The sequence below is a fragment of the Pinus tabuliformis genome, chromosome 6, assembly GCF_031772625.1.
Source record: "Pinus tabuliformis cultivar Carrire ecotype Pingquan chromosome 6, CPIR1, whole genome shotgun sequence".
NCBI lineage: Eukaryota > Viridiplantae > Streptophyta > Pinopsida > Pinales > Pinaceae > Pinus > Pinus tabuliformis.
The window spans coordinates 1,998,995,634-1,999,005,210 of record NC_142292.1 but is presented as its reverse complement, the minus strand read 5'-3'; positions in this window follow the sequence as shown (position 1 = coordinate 1,999,005,210).

Genomic DNA, 9,577 nt, shown 5'->3' with positions numbered 1-9,577 from the left:
ATCCAGGTTTAGACCACTGGAGAGCTGCAAAGAAAGTAATGAGGTACCTTCAAGGGACCAAAGACTACATGCTTATGTATATCCTGTTTGAGGCTAATTTACATGGTGTATGGCTTAAGAATTTCATTTCTGGGCTTAGAATTATGGATTCTATATCTAAGCCATTGAGAATATATTGTGATAATTCAGCTGCTGGTTTTATGGCTAAAAAAGTGGGAGTCGAAATAAACACATCGACATTAAGTATTTAGCTATAAGGGAACGTGTTAAAGAAAATAAAGTGGTCATTGAGCACGTCAGCACTGAGTTAATGATCGCTGATCCTTTGACTAAGGGCATGCCACCGTTTAAATTCAAGGATCATGTATTGAATATGGGACCTAGTTCCATTATGCAGTTTTTCATTGTATGGACAATGTTAATAAAATTCTTAATTATTGTGATGTTTTTTCTCATATTTATGTGCAACTTAAGTTGATTTGAGAAAATTCATTTAAGAAGGACCAAGAATAAACATAGGGTTTATTCATTAAGAAATTGTTGCCACATAAATTATAATAAGAATAAATACATAGTAGTACATGGAAGATAATACTCGTCATAAGAGGACTTATCGCCATGATTCATGTATCTATTACTTAATACAGATTATCAATGGTTTTTAAGTTGAGACATTAAGTTTGGAAGTATGGACCAAGTGGGAGAATGTTAAGCTCCATTAGTTTATGCAAAATTGCTGCCTAAAATTATGGAATTTAAACTGCAGTCTTTCCTTAACTTATGGAAACCAACTGCAGTAGTTTCCTTAAGTTAAGGAAATCAACTACAGCTAATAAATTTATTGTTAGGAGCTACTGAAGTGGTCCATTACTCCCATCTGGAGTTCTCTGCCTTGATCTGTGGGACATCTGACACATAGCTATCAGAAGCTTGATGGAAGCTTAGCTATAAATTCATCTGTTTGGTCCCCAAGCTTGCATCTCAATCCCCTTCAGTTTTACACCATCTAGCTGAGATAGCAGAGCTTGGAAGTGCCTTCAGAATTCTTGTGTTCTTTTGCTTGGATTGAAGCTGGAGTGCAGAAGAAGTAGCAGGCAAGTGGACTGTGGCCTTCATCAAAACATCACCAATGGCTGGAGGTAACTCGTATCCCTGGGTATTAAGTTTCAGTGATTATTTTCAGTTCTTTCCGCATGCAGAATCACTGTTTAAGTTTATTAGTTTTCTAACATAAATATGATAGTCTATTAATTCAATGCATTGTCAATTACAAGCATTTGCTACACTATGTTATTGTTGTCAACCAACCATATCATTCATAATTAGTACTTATTTAAAAATTAATATATTAACATATAGATGTCCAAAATCTTAGAGTAGAATTATTTTATACCAATTGTAACACACAATGATGATGGTGGGTTTGGGATTTGATTAGGTTTGATATTAATCATTTTTGCTGTAGTTCAATATAACAATTGTGTTTAGGGTATACTTTTGAGTTATTTTCAAATTTTTAACCAGACTTTTAAAAAACAAAAAAAAAATCATTAGAATGCTTACAACTCCAAAATCTATGTATGGTGTTGATTTCTTTATTTGATGTTCAAGGTTGTTTAGGAATCAACAAATTTGCTTAATATCCCTAAAAGATGTGTTGTGTAATCCTAATATGATGAAAAATGGTGTTGTGGGTACACGATTAAAAAAATCTCACTAGGAATGCATGAGCATTCTAATAAAACATTTGTATTCCTAAGAATATGTGCATGTTCCTGACCCATGCCAAGTTGGAAACCTGGTTGCGAGATCAAGCTTTGTCAACACTAGATGCCAAGGCATATATTGTGCATTCCTATGGCCATGTGTTCCTAATAGTTGCATTACCACTTTTCATGCCATCATATTCTTACAAGTGCACAACAACTTAAATAATTAAGAGACAATGTAAATGATCAAATTAACAACATTGTGAATGAAAATATACAATACCCCAGCTAAAACATAGGAAGTACCTTGGTAACAAGGGGGGCCTACCTCCTTAGATGAGGCAATGGTAAGAGTTTAACCATTTCCTCACACACACGAAATGGAAATGGAATAGACACTAGCAATCTTTTTAATTAATTACATAGTTATAAAAATCTTCTATCAATTTATTTATTCATTCCCCCTAGCTGGGGTGTTGCAACAATGTGATTTGATGATGTTGTTGCAGGATAAAAGTGTTGCAGGAAATCATAGGTGTCGTAGCAACTGAATTTCTCCAAATCCTTTATTGTCACCTCCAAGGGTACTCGTATGAGTTTATCTAAAGTATTTCTCATAAATTCTCATTTTAGCATAAAAGGTAGATTCTTTCCTTAATATATAAAAATGAACATTAAAAGTGACATAATCAGAGAAATATTGTACCTTGGTCAAAAATGCATTATTGTGAGAAAATGAGTTATAAGATGGTATAATGATGGGAAAAAGGTATTGAAAGGGTGGTGAATGGGTGCTAAAAGGATGTCAATTTTGGCTCCTGTCACCTTGATTGCAATATGATGATTCAAATAAACCCTCTAGTTGCCTCTCACACACAAAGGTTTCCAATTCTTAATACTCCTCAAACAACAAATAATGATGAAGGTGTATGGTCTTATGTTTGAAATAGAAAGGGATCTAGGTAGGCGAAAACCCTAACCCCCAAAGATATGATTGACATTAACAAGAGGTAGGCTATAACAAGGTATATAAAGGCATACAACTCTCTCTCGTCCATTGTTGTTGCATTCTCATGAGAGGGTTAAGTAACTTATGTTGATGGTCAGCTTGAACGCCCTAAACAACTTACCTTTGGTGAATAATTAATTCCACATAGATATGTGAAAATGGACAACCCTTTCAATATTCACAATAGCGTGGAATGAAAATGAGATGTACTACATATAAGAAGTGTTATCAACTAAATTCTTTCCACAAAACTGCACTTGTCATTACAAAAAATTATCAACAATATGCCGAGACAAAAGTTATTTATAACAATTAATCAAACTCAAAAATAATTGAAAAAACATTATAAAATGATTTTTTAATCATCAATGCAAAATAATAATGTAAATATTTGTGTGATCTATATGATATCCCATTTGAAACCATTTGAAAATTGAAAAAATCTGTTTGAATTTTACATAAAAATAAAAATAGTGATAATTCATTAATTAATAAATGATATAAAAATTAATAAAAATCCCATAAAAATAAAGTACCAAATATGAATCATAGCTGCCCCCATTAAAATTAAAAGCTCCACGACATTAATAATAATTACTTTGGCAGCTCAATGTTCCTATCATACATGAGAAACCACAATGTGCTTGAGGATCATTCACATTTTTATTGAAGTTTGAAGAAAAAAAACATATAAATAAGAATCCTGGGAATCAACGCCTTTAAATAAGACTGGACTAGAGTCTAGAGATCGAATCAACGCGAGATTTCAGGTAGAGCTGGGATAGTGGGATTCGAGGATAAAGCAAAAAGTCGCAGGCCGCGTGAATGGCGTTAATAGTTTTTGCACGGCGCCGGCACCGAATGGTCGACGTTCACGGGTCAAGTAACGAATCCGAAACGCGCGTCAATCAAGGACGCCGGAAAAAGTTCTTCGTCTGGGGCTTAGCCGAAGCCAAAACACAAACAATCCTATTGAACAAACCAAATTCTACGGAGTTGTTCTCCAGCCTGCGGTAGTATGTGTCATGCTCATGGTTATCCCTGTCTTATCAGGGTAGGAATTTTAAATCTGAATCATCCGTCAAATTTGATGGTTTAGGTAACCTTAATATTTGTTTTAGTGATTTTAACAAAAATTATTAACAGTTATGAAAAAAATTAATTGTATTTGACCAGCAAATCCTCTGGTGATAAGCAATTTATTGGTGAAATTCCAACCATGTATCTTACATTTTCCTGCATTGTCACTTTTATTGAGCAAACCAAATTCTACCGTTCTATATATATATATATATATATATTTTTTTTTTTAAATGTGGCCATGTAAGGTGCATATAAGGAGAGGCTATCAACTCGGTTGTAGAATTTTCAACACTGTTAGTTGGATGTATATCCATCTCAACATGCATTAGCATTTATTTAGTTGGATATATATCTATTTCAACATGCATGCATTCTTGCATCAGAGCATTTATTTATGGTTTTTATAAGATATTTTGGAGATTTTGTCTAGAATAAGGTGAAACAGATTAAATTGTGATTTTTTTGTTATTTGAAATGTATTTTTGATTGTATATATGGATTTTGCATGGGAAATACTATAGTGGAATTTGGAATGTGAAAAGTTCACAACTCAAATTTGTAATTTCAAGAAATTTCTGTTAAATTCTGACAGGATTCCACCAAAAAATATGCTTGGGTTCTTAACAGATAAACTGTGGGTTCTTAACAAGTAGATTATGGAAATTTTACATTCTTTTTTCAGTGAAAAAGACAAACCCATTAAAGGCTGCCATCAGTGTAGATATTTCAAACCTGAAAGACTAGTCAAATTTAATTATTTCTACAAATCTAATGCCCATTTCAATCATTTTAATTCAAAATGATAATGGTAAAAGAAAACCAGACTTCATTAAATAATTTTACAATTCTAATACCCCTGCATTGTCACTTTTATTGAACAAACCAAATTCTAAGGTTCTTTTTATTATATATATATATATATATATATAGATATTAAATGTGGCCATGTAAGGTGCATATACTGGGAGAGGCTATCAACTCAGTTGCAGAATTTTCAACACTCTGTCAGTTGGATGTATATCCATCTCAACATGCATGAGCATTTATTTAGTTGGATATATATCTATTTCAACATGCATGCATTTATTTAGTTGGATATATATCTATTTCAACATGCATGCATTCTTGCATCAGAGCATTTATTTATGGTTTTTTATAAGATATTTTGGAGATTTTGTCTAGAATAAGGTGAAAAAGATTAAATTGTGATTTTTTTGTTATTTGAAATGTATTTTTGATTGTATATATGGATTTTGCATGGGAAATACTATAGTGGAATGTGCATGTGAAAGTTCACAACTCAAATTTGTAATTTCAAGAAATTTCTGTTAAATCCTGACAGGATTCCACCAAAAAATATGCTTGGGTTCTTAACAGATAAACTGTGGGTTCTTAACAAGTAGACTATGGAAATTTTACCTCTCTGAAAAAGACTATGGAAATTTTACATTCTTTTTTCAGTGAAAAAGACAAACCCATTAAAGGCTGCCATCAGTTTAGGTATTCAAACCTGAAACACTAGTCAAATTTAATTATTTCTACAAATCTAATGCCCATTTCAATCATTTTAATTCAAAATGATAATGATAAAAAAAATCAGACTACATTAAATAATTTTACAATTCTAATACCCATTTTAATCATTTTAACCTACAAAAGATACTCTAATACCCATTTCAATCATTTTAAGGCAAAATGGTGATGGCAGAAGAAAATCGACTTTATTTGAGAAGCAAATTCAAATTACATCCCTGCTGCCATTTTCTTTTAGGGTTTAAATGTGGCCTTAAGGTGAATGTACGTATATTTTTGAAAAGATAGTAATGGATGACATATCATGGAAATGTGAGAATGTCTCTGTACAATGGACAAATCTTGTAAATGTGAGAAGGATTTTTTTATTGTACAATGCTTCGATGCAACGTGCGGACGACTTTTCTGTACCCTCATGCTGTTCCAGTAAAAGCAAAGTGACACTTGCCCGTAAGCAGAAGAGACGTGAGGAAGCCCGACCAAGTGACACTTACTAGTAACTAAAGATGTGAGGAATCTAGCCTAGTAAAAGGTTGCTTTTGTTTTATTTTGTAATAAAGACATTATTAATGGATATGCAGAAGCTGACATCTATAATTATCCACATGAAAAACACTATACACAGTAAACGTGACAATGCCCAACTATGTAACAGAGGCGTAATAGTGAGCATGACAAAACCATTTTTGGGGACAGGTGGTAGCATTGACCAGTGATTAGTTTGGGAAGTTATGGAAATTCGGATCATATTATTAAGAAAATTTAAATTTGGCAAAGATTTTTGTAAATTCAAGTTATAGTTGTTAAACTTCAAAATTTTAGGTATCTTAGAGGTTTTTGATGGTGCTGAATCTATTTCCACCATCAAAAACACGATTGCCTCTACAAGATTTTTTGAAATATTTATTTTGTATTTATTTTATTTTATATTTATAAAATATTTGATAGTTAAATTAATTAAAAATTTTATTTATTTTGTATTTATTTATAAAATATTTAATAAATAAATTAATTAAATTATAAATTTACAATTGTTTAATAATTTTTGAAAAAAATATATTTGTTTTTAAAAGTTTTCAAGCCTATTATGAAATGTAATATTTTGTCATTTACATATTTTGATTTCATCAAATTATATAAAAAAACTACATAAAAAAAGAGAATTATTAATTATAATTATTAATTAAAACATTTTGACTTGATTAAATTGCATCAAAATAAATATAAAAATAAAACAAAATTAAAATAATAATTATAATTAATAATTAAACCAAAAATAGATTTGCATAGATTTGATATCTCTAGATCCCTAGTTAAGATGGATCTAGACTAGTAAATAAATTTGTGTTGAGATTTATGAAATGTTCATGAAATTATATTTAAATAATTAAGATACAATATTTACTTAGAATATAGTTTGAGTGAGATTAATAGTTAAGACCATGTGTTTCATAATCTAAAGGATGGTAGAGTATGTGCACCTTAGTAGACAAGAACTGGGAATATTGATATTAATATTAAAACCCATACTTGGAGACATGACCTTACGTTAAAATTACAAAAATGGAGTTTCTGGCTCATAAGTATTATAGATAGGCCTTTCTAAGATCTATAACAAAAATTCTCTAATTGCATCGCATGCAAAACTAATTAGCTTTGATACTTGAACTCTTCAAAACAATTGTAATATCTTAATATATTAAACTATAGGGAAACTAAATAGGAGAAGGGGGGTAAGTTAGTTTCATCAACAAGGGAAGCATTCAATTTTGGAAGACATGTCATGGGCATAGAGGATGAGTGAAGCAAAAAGGTCCCACCTTGAGTGTGTTGGCCTACAAACACTTGAAATTCTAACAATTGTTGCCAAATTCACTTTGTGTTCCACCAATAATTCCATGGAAATCGTCAAAGTTGACACAGTTTGACTTTGCTAAAGTTGGAGATGTAGTAAAGCTTGCTACAATTGTACTATGACCTCGGCCCACTTTGATGGAGCAGATTCCCATAGACTAGTTTTGACATGCATGCAATGATAACACTTTGCGGGAGGTAACCAACACCACTTCATGATTTGATGGAGCAGATTCCCATAGACTAGTTTTGACATGCATGCAATGATAACACTTTGCGGGAGGTAACCAACACCACTTCATGAAAGAGACTGGAACTCCCAAGAAAAAAGAACACAATGTCTCTCCACAATGAAATGGAAAAAAACTCCTTTCCTCTTACAAAAACTATAGAACTCTCAACATTGGGAAAGCAATGCTAGAGACTCATAATCACACCCCCACTCAATCATAGGGGAGGAGAGAAAATAGAAGAGAAAGGATAAGAATGTCCAAATTTCCAAATCACAACCTAAAAAACAAAGAAGACATTGCCAAATTCAAAATCAACATAATCCACATAAAAATAGAAAAATCAACGTTGTGTAACCAACATTAAACCAAAGATGAAATCCATGTCAATCCTACCAAAACCCACAATATAACTTCTTCCCAATTAAAACTAAAAAATCTCAAATTGAACAATCCCCTCATAGTAAAAGATATAGTAAAACTACCCCAATTCCTTCATAAAACCCTTTCTAAAAAATAATCACCAAGCTTATAAAACATAATCTATATAAATTGCAAAACCATAAATTCAAAGACTTAAGGATGCCATAAAGCAAAGTCGTGATACCTTTGAGTGGAGATTTATTAACAAATTGATCTAATAGCTCACATAAGGCATTCTCCAAATCATAAATCTCTTGGACTCCAAAAAAAACTACCACTCTCACCTTCTAACTCGATCGATAGACATCAAATCACCTCGTTTTAGAGATAAGTTCATTTAAAACTAAGTTTATTTATTTATTAATCATAGTAAAAGTATACTAGGGTGAAAATATTAAAAAATTCTAAATTTTGTGGACGCAATCTACTCATAGTAAAATTGGTATGGCACGAATTAAACGCAATCCTTAAATGATTTTCATCACTTATACACTTTTAATTATGATTTTTTAAATCACAAATTAATCCCATATATTTACATATAAACTAAAAATCTTTAAAAAAATATTATATATAATTTAATTACACTATAAAATTCAATTTTTCATAAATATATTGTATTTCATATATTTGTTGAATCAAATAAGATTTTTAAAATTTTATTTTTAATTATGAGTAATTATTAAATAGAGATACCCCGGATGCGGGTGATTACGTGGTAGGGGAGGACGGACCACATGTCAAGCATGTGCCGCCTCGTGGCTGTCATTAAAGAGCAAGCTTCACCGCCTTTCCTTGGCTATTCAGCACACACGCGACGGCATTCATGGTGTTTAATGTTTGGGGGCGGCCTGCAGTTATTGTTCTGGGGAAGGGGAAGCTCGGCTCTCGATCACAGAGCACAATGCGAGACCCCTGGCATGATAAATCCAGGAGAATGTGGAAGAGAAGGAAGAAGGAGCCGAGGCAAGCCAGAAACTCTGCTGCTGTGCAAAATTTGGCATGCCACTGTTTTTGGTGGTGTGACAGACTGCAGTGGTGGATTTTCTCGGGCTCTCTGGCTCAGTGGGAGATTCAAAAGGCTAATTGGCACACAGAGGGAGGGTGCTTGGCAATTCAAGTGGTCTGTGCATTCAAGAGAAGCACAAAAGCAGGCATGGTCAAACTGCGGCAAAGGCAGCCAAGTAGACGAGGACCAGGAAGAGGGTCCTCCTCTCGCACCCCTGCAGCAGACGAACACCATCATTGCTGCTGCTGCTACTGCCACCGGAGAGCCAGAGCAACGCAGCTGCAGCATGGGCAATTCGTGGAAGTGGGCAGTTCAAGCGAAGGAGGGCCTCTGCTGCCTGCATTTGGCTCAGTGGTATTCACCTTGGGTGACTCAGGGGATGCCACAGGGGTCAATGCCCATATATCTGTTATGTTTACAAGAATTCCTGAGAGAGAAGAAGTGGGAGCTCCAGCGGGTATGGTGGCAACGTCTTCAGCGAGAGCGAGCATGGAGACCCTGGAGACAATGGAGACAATGGAGACCTTGCCAAAGAATTCGAGCAAAGAGGACAAAGGCAAAAGGAGCATGGAGGAGACGCCGCAGGCCGAACAGGCTACTCTGGGAACGGAGGAGGACAACGACACCGGACCATACTTGGGGCCGGCACCACCTGGCATGGACGAGGCAACATGGAAGGCAATGTGGGCAGGTGTCCCAGAAGGAAGGGGATGGTGCTACGTGGTTG